Raw genomic sequence first — 18,740 nt, 5'->3', positions numbered from 1 at the left:
ATGATGGTCCTTATAAGATTTTTTATTTCTTTATTTTCATTTTTTTATTAGCTGAAATACGATTCATGACCTGACGATTGGTTTATGAAATGATTTTTTGTTAATACTTTACTTTAGAATAGAATAGACGAATATGTTTTTTAGTAACCGATAATCTAAGGGCCAAATCTCACTAGGACATCTTGTTGGCTGCGCAACCAAAAACACACAACGTGAGGCGCGACTGTGGTAGCGCCACCAAAGTGTACTAGTGATATAGGGCCCTAATGTAGACGGTATAATACAATAAAACTTTTCAAATCAACAATAGAATTTTTAAAATTCATTTGATTGTGAAACGAACTCAGATAGTTAATTCTCGTCGGTGTAACAGTCAGCCGTAAGATTGCTTTACAAAAAAGTCTTTCGTCAGGGTATTCTAAATTGGTTTTAATATTTCATTGCATTCAAATCAGGGCATTTGAACATCCTGTAAGGTTTCACAGAAGACCATTACGCTCGCCAGTGGAAACCCCATATGATGTTACCGCATTATCTATGCTAATCTCTATTCTGCCATAACCGATTGTTTGTCATACTTGTTAGATGTGATCTCGAATATAATAAAACTATTTGTGTTGTAGTTTGGTATGGGATTTTTTGGTTGGGTTGGTTGACATAATTTACACATACATACATAAACTCACGCCTGCGATCCCTAATGGGGTTGGGAGAGCCACAAGTAAACAAAGACAACTTGCAGCCACTGTTGAGTATGATGAACCTTATGGAATACCTACAATAAATACTTTCTTTTCTTTCTTTCTTCTTTCAATGGATCAGTCAACATGACTGTGATACCTACTGGATATCTCTTCGAGCAATGTTTTAATCTAAGTATTCATTTTTTAATGTGTTCCCGAATCGTTAAACTACATTCATAATATTTTGGAGGTAAATGAATTTACAATAAAGTGAAAGTAAATGCGGTGTAAGTGATAGCGTTGGAAGAAGAAGACCTAGGAGTTCATACCGCGATCAGATCCAGAAACTTTTAAAGAAAGGCCAGGTCAAGTGTATACTCTAAACCATGTATGCATGAAGTCTTTCATAAGAGTGGAAGAAGCAAAGGTGCTGTGTTAGGATCGTAGTAAGGGGAATTCCCTGGTGTCTGCCTCTGGAACGGGAAATAAGCTTTAGTCTTCTGTAAAATTAAATAGCAAGGTATTAAATGGTCATAACAATCATTTTTTGTTTCTAGATACCTACTTAGTTGTAAACCGCAATATACACTTTAGTCTTTAAAAAATAGATAAGGCTCTTTGGGGTTTCCTTGCAAACTTTATGCACATTATATGCATCCTTTCCTCGAGTCATCTCTAAGTTATTTAGAAAAGAGACGACTGAACTCAAACTCTAACCTCTAAATTTCAATCTGACAGAACATAAATGATTTACCGAGCCGATGACTAACTTAAGCATGATGTTAGATTTCTGAGAACGCTTTGAGAAGACGCCGAGGAAATGCCATTATAACCTGTTGCAGAACCTTATTAAGGCAATGGGGAAGTAAGGTGAAGGTCATAGGATTTTAGTAGGTGTATCAATAGGCTACTTGACAACCTAGTCAAATGAGATACATTTTACGAAACGTCAAAATGAAAGGTTTCTTTGCAATTTGTATGGAAATACTGTCCTGTGACGTAATCAATAAAAGTTGTGAAACGTCGTACTCGTTGTTACCTAGGTATTTCATCACCAATGAGGGAGTTTCCGGGCTGTAAAGATTTATTTATACTGTAAAGATTTTCTGTTGTTTAACCTTATAATTTTATGGATAACAGACATAATATGCATATTATCATTTGTCTTTATTTTTTGGTTATAGATGTAGACTATATTTATGACACCAACAAAATTACAAATTGCACCCATTATTATTCTGATCAAAATAAAGAGAAAATTCTATATGTAATGTGTTTCAAATATCAAGCCACAATTATTTTTATATATGCTTCCGCCATTACATTGTATTTTTGAATCATTATGTACCCCAGTAATGAGATAATAGATAATTATCACATTAAATCTTCTATCTTTGGTTGGTTCATTCTCCATTCTTGTTTGTCAAGAGCCAATTCTTTGACTTCTTTAATCGGCACGACGTTTGCTTTCTCTTAAATTGTTTCATATAGGCTCTTCTTGGTCTTCAACTTCCTCTTTTTCTTAACTTTATTTCTTAACTATACGACATAATACCCATAACATATATATTGTAGGTCCAATGTTCGTTAAATAGACTTGTTCAATAAAAGTGGGACGACTTTTGTAATAACAACCATGACACAAACATCATATTCATAGACAAAGGCTGATTTGAATATTATGAGTACATCGTCTAGTTAGACAATTATTCTAATCTTGTTCCATCGGAATCATTTAAATCACGATGGGAGAATCGCAATAACTCTTACTATACCGGAAAAACCGGAAAAGGTTTTCCATAAAACGGTTTTTTTCTGTATTGAATGTATTTGAGTACGGTGCAACACTCCCACGCTTGGTCCTGGGAACAGCGTTTGTTTCTATCTGTACATCTGACGTATGTCGTACCTTCTGCGTGTCTGTCCGTTGACTTTGTCAGTCGTAGAGCCTTTTGACGAACTACTATTAGTCCTTTGGTTGATTTTTATAATCATGATTAGGTATTTAGATAATTTCTTTAAAAAGCAATTTCTTTAACATTGAAAAACTATGATATATTTTTGAGTTGCTAGTAATTTTTTACAAAATTATGTACTTATATATAAAAGCAATTTACACTTACAAGTATGTACTCTGGTTATAATTTCTAGTGAAAATTTCCTAAGTTTCCAACAATTACTTCTTGTGGAAAATACACTGAATAAATCCACGCCATACAGCTAGTCGACATATAGATAGCGACAATTAACACTATCGATTATTAGCAGCAAAAAGGTCTTGATCGAGCATAATTTGCTTACAGATACAGATTACAGAGAAATGAAACACAAAAACTGATGGAATACCCCTAGCGTGACATTGGTTCGTTGCGTTAAATGCGGTTTATAGAAATGTCGGTACATGCATAATGAATACTAATTACATCTTAATACAATAGAAGTAAAGTCCAAGATTACGAGGTGATAGCAAGTAGTAAGGGTATGAAAATACGTCAGGTTTGTATGGTTGTGTAACGTCTAACAGCCTGTACTTTTGCGCCAATGCGAAATATTTGTACTCTCTTTAGAATAATCAAGTACCTTATAGGAGTCGGAGAAGAATATATATCGTCCTACTGCCCAAATTATGCAGACACGATAGTTAAACAGGGTTTAGATTTTAAAAGGGCTTTAAGCCCATAAAGCAACGGTTTTATTTAAGTCTATAACTACAACAGATAAACTAAAATAAATAAAAAAAACAAATTCACGATTATATTCGGCATGTTCCCCATTGGGCTAGTCAGAGGTACCTACATCGATTACAAGTGGAACATGAAGCATGGATATACTAAGTTCATCTTGCGATGGGAGTACTAACATTTATCGAATGCAAAAAACCATCTCTTTCTAAGAATCTCGGAACAAAATCATCGTAACTTCTTTTTAAGTGTCGTTTAGTGTCTAAGTGTATATTTTTCAGCACTTACTCATGATATAATGGTGCTTGACTCATTTCCACTTTAGTTTTCCATTCCTCGAGAGACATTTAAAACACATCAACGTAGACAGCCTTTACGTCCCACTACTTAACACAGACCTTCGATCAGCAACGGATTGTGGTTGAGAAAGGGTTGTTAAGGGGGCGGGAGGGGGTTGGTGGATCACCACAGGAATTTTCAAAAATCATAATTCAGTCGCATAAAGTTGCGTTGTAAAATCGTACTAGACCGGGGCTGTTTTAATGTAGAGTTTACTGCATATTCACATTTGGAACAAAATCATAGTTACCGTTCAAAATCTTTTTTGTTCTAAGAATATTGCGGATGGATTGGTCTTAACTTATTTATTTTGGCGACAAGTTTTTTTTTTTATATTTATTACATTTTAGTTTCAAGCGTAAATGTTCAGAGGAAATTCCGATAAGCAAGATTAACAATAGTGTTATTAATTCTATTGTAGTTAAAACGGAAGCCAAGGAAACCAGGTATGCCAACCTAATAAAACGCAATCAGCCTGACTACAGAGAGGTCAACAAAAAAACTCATCGACCAGTGTCTGTTACATAAAACACCTGATACATCTAAGAGGCTAATTCCTCCGGACAAGTAGTTAATGATCACCATGCATTCGTTCCACACTCACCATTCCTGTATTTCCTGTTCTCATCTTACGCAAAATTGCTCTGACTTTAAATTCCATCGCATCTGCCATTGTAATGAGAAAATCGGTTCTTAGATTTTCATTTGCTTTGTTTGCATTATGAATTGTGTAATCAAATGGTTTTTATGGCGTTGTGTGAACGTTTTGCTTTTTGCTTAGTTACTTCTTTAGTGCAGTGAACGCTTGATTCTCACTGTCAGGTCGCGGTTTCGAATCCCGGGCCTAAACCAATGTTTTTCGAATTAGTTATCGAATTCATGTTTGGATTATTGATAATTATTACGTACTCGTGCAAGAAGAAATCAGCATTCCCGAAAAATGCGTTTCGGAGGCGTGTGACCCAACCTGTATCGGGTTGTTTTTTCCTTCGACTCTGAAAATGCAGACAGGCAATCTTCAGGTTATGTAACCGAACCATGTTAAAACAGGATGACGCTAGGGAGATGTTGATTTTTTTAGTGCGATGAATGAAGATGTCCGGTGTTCAAATATACTGTATGTAACAGGATAACGTATCTTGGGATTGCATAAGACAAGCTATTTCACGCTTTTACGTAGGTGCCGATGCAATGTGGGTAAATAACTAAATCTGTTATTCCCTTGCAAGTAGGTGCTTCCCCTGCCATAGGATTTAAATATTTATCTCAATTTAAACATCCGACAAATCAGTAAGTGCCGTCTTGCTATCTCAGGTGATATTCTAAATATGCCAACAATGTTTATTGTTGGTGTGTTGGTTTACTGTAGAGACATGTTGAACAATTTGAAACTAATTATCAAAAGAATCATTTCTATTAAAATTATTTAATCATAAAAATAAAATTTATTAACATTAAAATAATAAATGTATTAAAAGTTTTAATAAAAAGGTAATTTTTACCATATTCTAAGTTTTAACACGTAATTATCATTATTAAGTCTGAGGCCTTGGGCAGCTCAATAGTAACCCTGGCACCAGGGTTGACGCCTACATATTTACATCAGGCTTAACGTGCCTTCCGAAGCACGAATCATCTTATTTTCGGACAATCAGGTGATCAGCCTGTAATGTCCTAACCAAACTAGGGATCACAAAGTGATTATTGTGATATGTCTTCACCGGGATTCGAACCCGGTGCCTCCGGATCGTGAGCCCAACGCTCAACCACTGGACCACAGAGGCCGTCACTAAGTCTCTTTGCAACTATTGGCTGCCTTAATAAGGATCACATATTCGCGTGTGTTTGTGAAAAATATTTTTATTTTATATATTGCGAATTAATATAAGGAAAACAAAAGTCAATCACCTGCCTGTGGTCACGATATGTGGGTGGGGGGCGGCAGACCTGTCAATCACAATTACACGGACCCGTTACCAATTATCATTGTTCTAAATGTGCAAAAATTAATATAAAGTCGGTGTGCCGATTCTAAAGCTAGGTATTAGGTATATTGTATCGGCGATATTAAGGCGAACTATTGTACAGTCACGAGCAATATAATGTACCCACTTTAGGACTCTGTCGCACTAACATATTTGACATTTAGTGAGACTTACAGTTCAATTTGTCAAAAAAGTTAATGTGACATGGTACCAAAGTGTATACATATTAATGCTCGTGACCGTACTTATGTTGTCCGTCTGTGAATGTCCTATATAACATAAATGAAAATAAAGTTAATATTTTTATGTTATAGGCAATTGAAATTGAATACAAAATTATATAATTGTAATATTGGGAATAAAGTCATTGTCAGTCGGTTTTCATTTTTCGTTAAGAAAGAATCATAATTATTGTTTTAGCAAAATGTTGTGTTATAATTTGTACTATGAACAATAAAGAATTTCTTGATTGATTAAATGTTTGTTGTTGTGGTCTTAGCCTAATTAAACCTAAAATGAATAGAATGAAGGGACAGAGGGATCGCAGATTATTAGAAATATATAAATTTATTATCTTTCACAGTTTTGAACCTGTGACGCCTGCAAGTAATTTGGATAGTTATCTTCTTAATATTGTTAGCTTTTCATTTTGATGTTTAAAGCTGTAAATTGCTTTATTTTTGTTTTTAAATTAAGGTAAAATAATAAATTAATAAAACAAAACTTTATCATTTTAACACGTTTCAAAACTGCTAACGGCTCCGCATCGCATAGCAAAAAACCTTGTAAAATATCAATATGATTAATACAGGCGATTTGTCCTAACACTTTTTATTGAATTTGAATAAAATATTGTTATAATTAGCGTTACTAATCGGTTGGCACCTACAGGGTCCTTTTTCGTTAACACGTAGGTTGAAATTCATTTCTTTACACTTCATTGATTTATGGAAACTAACCTCATTCTCACGGCTTTGGTCGTGTCGTCGCCGGTCATTGGATAGCAGACAGTATATAGCTTTTCTTTAAGTTCTTTTTACTTTGGAATAATCCGAGACAGCCCTGTTCGGAGAACGCGTGACTTACCTATATCGGTCACTTCTGCCTATCCCTTTCGGGGATACAGGCGTGATGTTTAATTTGGAGCGTATATAAAGCTATTAACATCCGTTAAGCTAAGTCCATGGCATTCAGGCAGCTTGAACATTTAGGCAATCAGGGGGTCTAAAAGGACCACATAATAATATAAGTAATTTATTAGAAAAAGCCATTTGTAATTTGGCATTTGCGCATAAAAATGTAAGTGCGCAGTGTCAGAAAATGACAAATAACAAAAATGTATTGCTTGAAAATAATTAAAAAAGCACAAAAAATACATGAATTTTGCGACGAAAAATTCAAATGATATCAACTCAGAATCATGGGCTGAATCATCCCTTAAAGTTTTCGTTGCGATGTCACTAACTCCCTGTATCTATAAGTTTGTAATACATAAGTTACATCAAATGCGTAAGCTGGCGATATCTATCTGTACATTTATAGATATCATCATCATCATCAGCTCATTAACGTCCCCACTGCTGGGGCACGGGCCTTCCCTATGAATAGGGAGATCGGGCCTTAAACCACCACGCGGGCCCAGTGCGGATTTATAGATATATCTGGCTTATATATTTGACGTATGGTTTTAATCATATAAGTTACTGAATATTGCACAAGTCTTTCAGCAAACCTCCATTATATGTGATCTAACGTGAAATCAATAAATATTGTACAATTCGGTAGCGTGTAATTATTGTTGTGTGAAGTGATTAATGTAATAAAGATAACATTATAATGTTATTATCAAATGTAGTATCTATTTAGATATTATTTAGTATTAGCTGTCGATTTCATCATTATACTCTTTTTATTACTTTTAAAATGGTCATGGGCAAAAAATAAGTTCAAATGTTTCAGTATGATGCTTTATCACACATCATTGATTTAAGACCCACGTTCTTGTAGGTGTAACATTCTCCATACTACTTTTTAGGGGAAATTAGGGCAGTGGGCAACTCACGCCTATTTTCCAGACTATGGAAATACATTTGCTCCAATCCTGACACACTTCTCTTGCTTCCTCCATATTTATCAATAGTTTCAAGCAAACCGGTTCAGAGTAAATCGTACTGAACCTTTTGTAAGGACATTTCCAATTTGATCAGTTTACGTCCTTCTTGGTCTTCCTCTGCCAGCCCTGCCACTAGCCTTCGCTTTATGTACTACTTTCGTAATCCTATTATCGTTCATCCGCTCTACGTGTCCAAACCAACTTAACATTCCCTTCTCAATCTTAGTCACTATATCTTCTTACACTCTTATCACACTGTTTCTCACTCTATCACTCAATGTAACACCACAGATGCTACGATACTACGAACGACCTCATTTCTACGGCTTTGATCCTACTTTCATGCTTCTTCTACCATACCCAACTTTTCATCACATTCATTGCATTTCATGCACTATTTAATTAATAATAAATAACGTCAATACTGGTGGACATAAACTAAACCTAATTTTCGTCATTAACAAAGAGATACAGCTAATTTTTGTCCTGTCCAATTAGGAAAAATTAAAATAAAATTGATGGTTGCTAATCGGTACCAATGTGAACACTCACTTTGGTATTTTGTACATATTTCAAAACACGATCACTATAATCAGTGAAGTCTTTAAAATTGGTTTATATAGATTTGTGTTTAAATATGTAGTCGAAAGTGAAAGTCTGTAATGTAAACTAATTTGATATGATAAATACATCATTAGTATTATCTTTCGGATATAAGTACTTGACAAAGTGATATATCAAGTACATATTTCCGAAAGATAAATTGAATGATAATGATTCAAACATTGTATTAGATCACCGTTTAGCATTATTGACATGATGTAACAAAAAAATTGACGTTTGTTAAGTTCAATGGTCTGAAAACTGTACGTAATACATGTTTTTTAATTAGGTATTAAGCATCGTGGGAGTAATCTTATCAGCGACATGCTTAAACTATCTACGTAGACGCGACATATATAATGTGCGATACAACCAATAGTCAAAATAACTAAGGGCTTAACTCTCGAACTTGCTACTCATAATAAAACTTGCTCTTGCGCCGGTTCGATCCTCGATACGGAACTTACACCACTGAGTCACTAATTTATCTTAAGTGCAATTTTCACTAACACAGTTGGCTTCGATTGTAATTGCAATAAAGAAACCTTTATATTCGCAGTCTGGGTTATGTGCGATTTGTGAGTACATGCGCACAACATTGTCAGTTTGCCAAATGCTCTTACCACAATGGAGAGTGAAGCAACAAGTACAATATGCACGACAGGAACAAGAATAATCGTCAATTTGGTAATCATAATGTCCCTGAATAGTTTTCGTAAGCCTCATACTTCAAAAGAAGCCTCCCATCATTTATTAAAGGGGGTAAAGAAAATAGACATCGTAACATCAATGTTATATACATCCTCCGGTTGATTGAGGGGAGGCTTGTGCCCAGCAGTGGGACGTATATAGGCAGTTTATGTAACATCAATGTGAGAGACTCGAGAGGATAATATTTAAGGGAGGTCTACATTTCCTATGCAAAGCTTTAGGATGACCACGAAGCTGGTCGTTTGTAGACTTTTTTCATGCATTGTATCATTGTAGCCTATGAGGTCTATTGTGATCATAGGATAGGGTGAACACGATTATTTTATGTATGTGTTTTCTCACATAGATCAACACAATATAACAAAGCATCACGCCTGGATCCCCGACGATGTAGGCAGAGGTATACTTACACTACTAGCCAGCTTTGTTTAAGGCCCGTAATAGGGGGCGAGCCTTTTGCTATTAACCGTGCACAAACTGGAAACCACATAGATAAATTCTTTAAGATATACTTACTGTGATGTGCGAGTATGCTAAAGAAGCTGTTTATAAAATGACAAATGAAAATGGCGTAGGAGACGATGACGTAAATTACATGAACATTAATTTTAAAGGGCAATAAATATTTATGGCGGGTTAAGGACAAACATTTGTCGGCTTTGTGATTGTCGTTTGTGTTGCGAAAGTCCTTTATTCGGCGTCAAGATAATATGACGGACTTAACAGAAATGTTATGGAATTGGTAACTTTACTTTTTTCTACATACGTACATAACATACATAAACAGCCTATAAACGTCCCACTGGTGGGCACAGGTCTCCCCTCAATCAGTCGGAGGAGGTAAGGAGTATATTCCACTATGCTGCTCCACTGCGGATTGGTGGACATTTTTCTACAAAAAATATATAATTTTTTTTTTTTAATGTGACTTATTGTTAGATTTGCTTAACAACTTGGCCGAAAAACAAGAGGGCAAAAATATATTAATAATACTTTTAAAAATAATGTCCATTTTCAGCCCTTGGTAGTGGGCATAATAAATGTAATATAATAAAATAAATTATTAATACAGCAATTGTAATGTAATAAAAAAAAAATACTTGACATCGTCTGGCGTTTTCAAAAGCCAATTAATATTTTATTTCAAATAGTATAAGAACTTAGAGATAGTGTGACTAAAACCTGACTGAAGTTATACGACTCAATATTTCGACGTATTAGGAAATAGCATGCGCTAAAACAAAGCTCTGAAGTGTTCGACAAGCACTTTAATACTAAGTATATTACGACGCTTACATCATGTAAAATTTAAAAAGACTATAAATAGTTTATTTTACATACCTACTACATATTATGCATTTACCAGACATTGCGAGACTGTACACACACATGGATGTAGATAAGATTACAACCTTCCATCAAGTAACTGCAGCTACAGTTGTAAAAGTACCTAAAAATAAAATAACGTCTACATTTTTGCTACGATTTCACTTTACTGCAAACATTCGCAAGTAAACTTGCTAAAAATTTACGCAAAAATGTCTAAAGTGTCGCGTTGATTATTTTATTAGTACCACCGCGCTATGTTTGCGAAAATAAATGTGAAATTCTATATCGTCTAGAACTATGTAAATTGTATAAAATGTACAAGGTATTAAATGTATATTTTATTGCAATTACATTGAACCTTCGAGGACGATAAGTTGGCGATGCGCTGTAATTATTCAGTACGAATCAAAGTCGAGATCAAACGGGTTGCCGATGATTAACCTGTCATTTGGGGATGTCATCTTCTCGTCGTCGTGACAAGTCGTCGTATCGAAACCCTCATCACCTGCTTCATATAAGTTTACGATGGGAAGGCATTGGCCGCCCACGTGCTATATGGAAATCAGTAGGTCACTAGATGCCTCGTAACGAGATACACTAGATTCTCTTTGATTCATTCGGTCTGTGGGCGATCGTAAGTTCGATGTACTCAAATTTGCGGTACCTTTATTTGCATATCCTCAGGTCAGACTATAAAAAAACTGACACGAATAGATAGTATAGTATGTATTTAGTAGTGCAATGTATCAAGGCCACTGCTCTCTCCTTCAGTTACTGGGTAAGTGTAACGCCTAAAATCAACTTTGCTTATGATAAATTGCTTATTGTAAGTGAGATAAGTGTCGTTTATTTGAGTGGTTTCCTGTGTTGGTGTAGTGAAAGCTTGTCTTTGAGGTGTAAGGATTTAGGATATCGGTGACGTTTTGAAGCAGCTTGTTTGTATTGCGACCTCTTTGCTTGAGTCGCAATAAAATTGTCTCAGATTGTTATTAGTGACAATGTATGTCTCTTTGTTATTATAAGAATTCTCGACGACCTCCGTGGTCCAGTGGTTGAGGCCCGATGCGGAGGCCCTGGGTTTCATTCCCGGTGGGTACATTATATCACAAAAAATATTTTGTGGTCCCTAGTTTGGTTAGGACATTACAGGCTGATCACCGGATTGTCATGTAAGATGATCCGTGCTTCGGAAGGCACGTTAAGCTGTTGGTCCCGGTTACTATTTACTGATGTAAGTAAGTAATTGTTACATGAGCCATGTCAGAGGCCTTTGGCGGCTCAATAGTAACCCTGACACCAAGGTTAATGAGGTTGGTACTCCACCTCACGACCCACGCGATAGAAGAAGAAGAAGATTATAAGAATCATATTATGTAGATTTTGTCTCACTTTGTCGTAAAATAACTTTAACGGTGATGAAAGCTCTGAGCAGAAGCAACCTTTTACGGCCGACCTATTACTTTTAAGTTACATCATGTTAGAAAGAATAATGGGATAGGGAGTTGGATGAAACAATCATAATATCTTTTCATGTATGGAAATATTTTCTATATATAACCTCAATGTTATTTTGTAAGTAGATCAAAGCCGTCTATTAATACCATCAATGGCATCAGTTTTAGAAAGTCATAAAAGTAATTTACGGCAAAACCGAATGAGCTATAATTATACATATGACATTGACTCAAGAATACGAGAATTATTTTATTCTCGGAACCAAAACTGACGCGGCCTTCGGTCGATTGTCAATTTGTTACCTACAACACTACAATCTGGTGCAACGCCCTCTGACCGGAGATCCGTAAGTTGTCATATACTTTTGCAGGTTATACAAGTAGTAAGACCTAACTGGCTTCATTCTAAATTCTATAACCAGAACTGGTAATCCATAATTATCATTATTACAAACGCGAAAGTAACTCTATTTGTGTGTTACCATCTCGCTTGACCTTTGTTTTTTGACTTATTGTAGATTTGCCGCAGATGGTATTAACTACTTGGCCGGACAAATGGGGAGCGCTGAAGGTTCTCACCCGGTCCCGAGCCGAGCCGAGCCGGTTCGGGCCCAACTGGGCGCGAACCTCGGCTTAGGGCGTCGTCTGAGAAACTCAACCGAATTGAGGTGAAAAGTATAGCGATAATTTGAGACCTCACGATGGTTTTTATCGTGGAAATAACACTTTAAGGGGAAGACAACAGGAGTAGAAAAATATAATACTTGTCGCACGCAATAATATAAACGTCTGAACCGGGTGGAAAGCTAATAGATATCATAATTAAACCAACTACCTGGGGGGGTTAAAAGGGCCACATCGAAGCAATTCATCTAAAAAAGCAATATTGCAATTTGACATTTGTGCATACAGAAGTAAGTGCACAATACAAACAAATGTCAAATAGCATTATTGCTTTTTTAGATGAATTATTTCGATGTGGCCTTTTTAGCCCATTTGGTAAGATAGTCAACCAGTCTCATAAAATCATACCTAACACATACGAGCAGAATACGTTGAGAAAACTCAATATGGAGTCTTGTTCTTCTTCATTGCCCTATTGATAACATGAACGTACTTCAATAATTTGGTTTACTCGCTTCCATGCAGAAAAGTTTCGCCAATTGGTATGAGTTATTTAAATTCGTTCCAAGATTGTGTGCACATTCCTTTCTTTACCTTTCACGTTACGTTACTACATAATATTATTAATATACCTCCAATGTAGCTACCTTACCTAACGTAGTTTTGAAAATTGAACGGCGGTGTCGATTACTTTACTTACCCCAGAAGAATTCAAAGAACTCTTAAAGGAATGTCATAATTTTATTACATTTATTTACCGCAGTTCTTATCCGCTTACTTCCTAGCCACGACACGAGCGTCCAATACTCGAGAACTCCGGTACTTTACATAATAAGCTACTCCAGTATTCCATAATTTACACAATTAACTTCATTAAGGAAACGCTAATTCGTTCGAAATTGACAAGTAAGCTCAACTTGTACATTATTTCTGGTACAAACTGTCGGTGTGGTGTAATGATAATTATTATTATCATTAACCGACGTTTTTGAGAGTCGCTTAATAGGTGCGTGTGTTCGCAATTTGCATGCCAATTTGTTGGAAATTGCAATATTTTTGGGGACACTCTTGTAATCACCGAAGTTTTCTCGCGAAAATATATTTTTTCGTACCTATAAATGATTTTATATGGCGAATTTTAATGGGAAAATAAGTAAAGGCTCATTACACAAAGAATATTTATAAAATGTGTTTCTGTACATTTATCATACATGTAGCATACAACTGGTGCACAATTTCGTGTCTGACTTTTCAAACTGACATATCTGCAATTGTTTGCGAAAATAATTTGTGTCTTATTGACAATAACAAAAGGTGCAAATGAGATTCGCTGAAAATTTCAGATACGTCAGCGACGACTTATTTAATCTTTAATAAATTATTACATACTTATTTCTTATTATTTATTTACTTTGTAAGTACATTATTCTAAACATAAAATTCCTTACTAGTATTTCTCCGTTGAATAAAACAAAAATATTTTAACAAATCAATCAAGAAAACATCTCATTCAAATCCATCCTATTATTTAAATTATTTAAACAACAAAGATTGCGAAGGTGGCTTCGGATCTTTGCAAGTGTTTGTTTACGACCAAAAAGAGCATAAAACTAAGAATGAATTTCAAGGGCCTGATGACGAAACGTTGAATATATTTAATCCAAGAGCTGGAACCAATAAAGGGCGCAGACAATGGCATAAAGCAATTAATTTCACTCTTAACGCAAGGTCGGTATTGTCGCCCACTAAGGCCTACGCTGCATTTTTATTACAATATAAAGTTCTATAATTATATCTAACACATAGGAAGTTTCACAGAAAATGTTTCGTTTGGTGTCGTTTTTGTGTATAATGAAACACCTGAATGGAATTTGAGCATATCTTTTATTTCATACTACTTCATCATTACTTTTGCAGTTAAAGAAATTGTTGTCGTAGTAATGCGTATAGGTATTATTAAACAGAAAGTTTAATTCAGTACAGATAATGATTATTACGAGTACTTCAATATAGAAACTGTTTCACTATAACTTCAATGAAATGAGTTAGATCTGTCTAAGTACGTACTTACAGAAATCAATGTTGTGACGTTCATTATCATAGTGATGTATCAGGCAAGATTAAGCCGATCGATTCTCTTCTATCTAATAGTATATGCCCAATGGTTTGTTAACGGCCGTGGTCCAGTGGTTGAGCGTTGGGGGGCATATCACAAAAATTACTTTGTTTGTTTGTTTAGGACATTATAAGCTGATCACCTGATTGTCCGAAAGTAAGATGATGATGATCTTCGGAAGGCACGTTAAGCCGTTGGTCCCGGTTACTACATACTGATGTATACTTACTGATATAGTCGTTATATGAGCCATGTCGGGGGTCTTTGGCGGCTCAGTAATAACCTTGACATCAGGGTTGATGAGGTTGGTATTCCACCTCACAACCCACACGATAAGAATAAGAGAATGGTATGTTTTTGAAATATTCCTCTGTTGGGTCTAGGCGTCCAGCGCACTTTCAAAACACCTCAAGCATACCGAGTAATTAATTTCTCACTATAAGAAGTGAAGATCATAAATTAATCGACCACCTTTGTATTATTGAATTTACAATACCTGGCTATAAAGCTGTTAGTAGCTTTTATCGAATATATTTTAATATATTTTTTATATAATATGCGTGAGTTTATGTATGTATATGAGTTAGTAGATTTAATTAAAGGCCAACTGACGATAACATGAATAAATATAGGCAAGTTTTATATATGACATCGTTGCGCCAACAAAACGGTTTGGTCATTGATGAATGCGCAAACATATGTTTTCGAACCGTAAATACAACTTTGCATTGCCTCCATAAATAATGTCGCAATGTGAATATTAGTATCGCCATGAATTTGTCACTGGTTGTAAATATCTCATGTCAAGGAGAAAGTCTTATTTTAATGTTCATTGTTTATGTATGAAAATATATCATATTACAAGTTTAATATCATATACGAATATAACCGTACATGGACAGCCTACATAAAGGTATGTAGCACTTACCTATAATAACACTATTACTACCTAGTTTACCTACAACTTACAGTAAAAAAAAGAAGGTAAAAAATAAAGGTATTTTCTATCGAATAGAAAATAATATGTAAAAATATGCAGTAAACGACGCGATATTTAAGTAACTCTACATAATACTTGCCAATAAAATTTTATCTTCACATTGTTTATTCGTCTATAACATGTTTAACAAACAAAGGTACCATAATAACAGAATTCACAACACATAAAGTTTTAAAACAACATTACCAAAATAATACGTATTTTATAAACTCAAGCAACTGAAACATTATCAATATCCATATTTCCGTCACTTAGTTTCGCTTTTATAACAATTCGCTTCACTATTACTTCACTGGTAGAGTAAGCTAATCATTACTGTTTTCCACTTCAAACAACTTGGTAAACATCTAACTGTCACTTGATTGTTTTTTTTTTTGTTGGCAAAGGTCAACTCTATACAAACAAAGGTGAATCACGTTGACGTTGGCAAATCTGTGCGTACATTGAGACAGTCAATCAAGCTCCTCACTTTCACAGCCACCCACGCATGTCTCGAGGTAACACGTCTCGCCGCCTCTGGTCTAGTACGAGTAAAAATTATACACTCATTGTTCTTTATTGCTTTTACAGTCCAGCAGGACTGGGAACGAATAAAAATCATAGATTGAGCTCCATTGCTGATCTTCCAGGGCACATTGTAAAAACCAACTGAGGGATGGTATAATTTCTAAGATGATTTTAATTACATGTAGGGTCTGCATGAAAACTACTCGGTGCGAATTATATCGAAGGCTTCGACCAATCAACGCTGCGAATGCTATCGACGTAGACAGATATCGAACGGCTATATAATTCACGCGGCGCGAGGTATGCTTGCCGTGCCGAAGGCTGTTTTCCATCTGAGGCAAAACTACAATAATCCACGACAAAAAGAAAAACAGATAACGTGTTCATAAAGTTCATCGTATCTATCTTATAGTTAGTAGGTATGTATATGAAAAGTGCCTGCAAGTGTGTTTTTAATTACTTGTGAAGTATAAATACTAAGGATGTATTTTGCCTATTTATAGTCAGAATTTATTGGCCTTTAATTAGTTATTTTGCAAATATGCCTACGCGTTGTATGAAATTGTTTTATTTTTGTTTAAATAGTAGGTAAACTAAGTCATAAAATAATATTAGGTTACTTACTCCTGGGGCCTTAGGCAAATTGCAAACGATTACGAAACACGACAGTCATGGTAAATAATATACCTAAATATATGGGATGTCATGACAGTTGGTAGAACGCGTGACTCTCACTTTGAGGTCGCAGGTTCAAATCCCAGCATAGGCCTAAACCAATGATTTTCGAATTTGTTTTTGAATTCATTTGGATCATAAATGATGATGATGTTTCTATTCTATTCTATCACGTGCTCAGCGTTGAAGGAACCATCGTGAGGAAACTCACATTCCAATGTGGGTCATTCCCGAGAAATGCATTTCGGAGTTTTGTGACCTAACCTATATTGGGTTTTTCCTTCGAGGGTTGGAAGGTCAGATAGACAGCCGCTTCTGTAAAAACAGGACCTGTCAAACCTTCAGGTTAGGTAAGCGGGCCCTGTGAAAAATGGGATAAGAAGATGATTATTGGAATGTCATGACACCTTATGCCGCATTATTGACACACATTTTTAACACTGTCACTGTCGCTTTTCTTTCGACCGAGTAGGTAGTTACTGCCTGCAGCAAATCTCACGTCAAACAAAAAACGTGTCGCTTTTCGAAGTCGTTTGCAACTTGGCTAACCCCCAGGTGACAATACTGTCATGATGTCATTTATTATAATAATAAATGTAAACATTTTCTGTAACTTTTCAGGAATGCGGACTGACGTCTTTTCCTGTCAAGTATTGAATACCTTCCAGAGCAAAGCAATAAACCACGTTAAAATAAGATTGACGTCTGAAATGGGTCATGGAAGAAAAATTTCCTTACTGTAAACCCCACTGAAGAATCAAAGTGAAGTCATTAAGGATGCTGCTGTGATGTCATATCTAATTTGCGAGTATTTCATGACTTAATATTAATATTTCCTTCCCATAGGTAGGAATCCCCATACAACGGAATGTTAATGTACATAACACATGTATGAATCAATGTTTATATAAAAGTGAGTAAAGGCGTAGTATGTGTTTGTAGGATATAGTAACAAAATACATAACATAACATAAAACATAAATAGCCTATATACGTCCCACTGCTGGGCACAGGCCTCCCCTCAATCAACCGAAGGGGGTATGGAGCATACTCCACCACGCTGCTCCAATGCGGGTTGGTGGAGGTGTTTTTACGGCTAATAGCCGGGACCAACGGCTTAACGTGCCCTCCGAAGCACGGAATCATCTTACTTTTTCGGACAATCAGGTGATTCAAGCCTGAAGAGTCCTTATCAAACAAAGGACAGTCTCACAAAGTGATTTCAACAATGTAACAAAATATCCCTTTTAATTTATTATTATTTATTTATAGGTACATTTATAGTTACAAAACATTGTTACAATCATTATTAGTATGACGTCGTTAAATCCTAAGATGGTTCGTCCCACTTACTTTCCTACATACGAGGAGATTATTAATTTCCATTATTTTTGTTAAACATTATTATTATTCTAAATATTTATTTTTTATATAACAATTAGTCATAGTAATAATATTGTCTTGTTTTATAACGATTTTGTGTATGTAGTATCGGGTTATAAAATTTAATTAATTTATTTATTATTTATTTATACACAGACAAGGAACATACAAAGAAAACATACAGTACAGGTAAGTTTATCTGTGATGAGAGAGATATTCAAATATTATTAGACATACACACATGACATACCTTATCTAATTCGTCCCACTGCTGAGCACAGGGGGTATAAAGGAAGCCAAAAACGAAGGTTTTTGGCTTCCTTCGTGGATGGTGCTATATTATTCTATACACAAAACAAAACAAAGTATTTACAGTTGTATAAACGCTACTTCACCTGGATTCTTGTTCGTTGCACATACAACAAAACTCCAGGTGTCAACTGCATAATTTTTTTGGTAGCGCGACTGGTGGTGACGTCTTCTGCGGTAACGGAATCTGTATGGTTCATCATCATTGGGAGTAGACTGGTCTTGTCC

This window comes from Pectinophora gossypiella, chromosome 12 (genome assembly GCF_024362695.1).
Source record: "Pectinophora gossypiella chromosome 12, ilPecGoss1.1, whole genome shotgun sequence".
In the NCBI taxonomy this organism is placed as follows: Eukaryota; Metazoa; Arthropoda; class Insecta; order Lepidoptera; family Gelechiidae; genus Pectinophora; species Pectinophora gossypiella.
Note: the sequence above shows the minus strand (reverse complement) of the source record.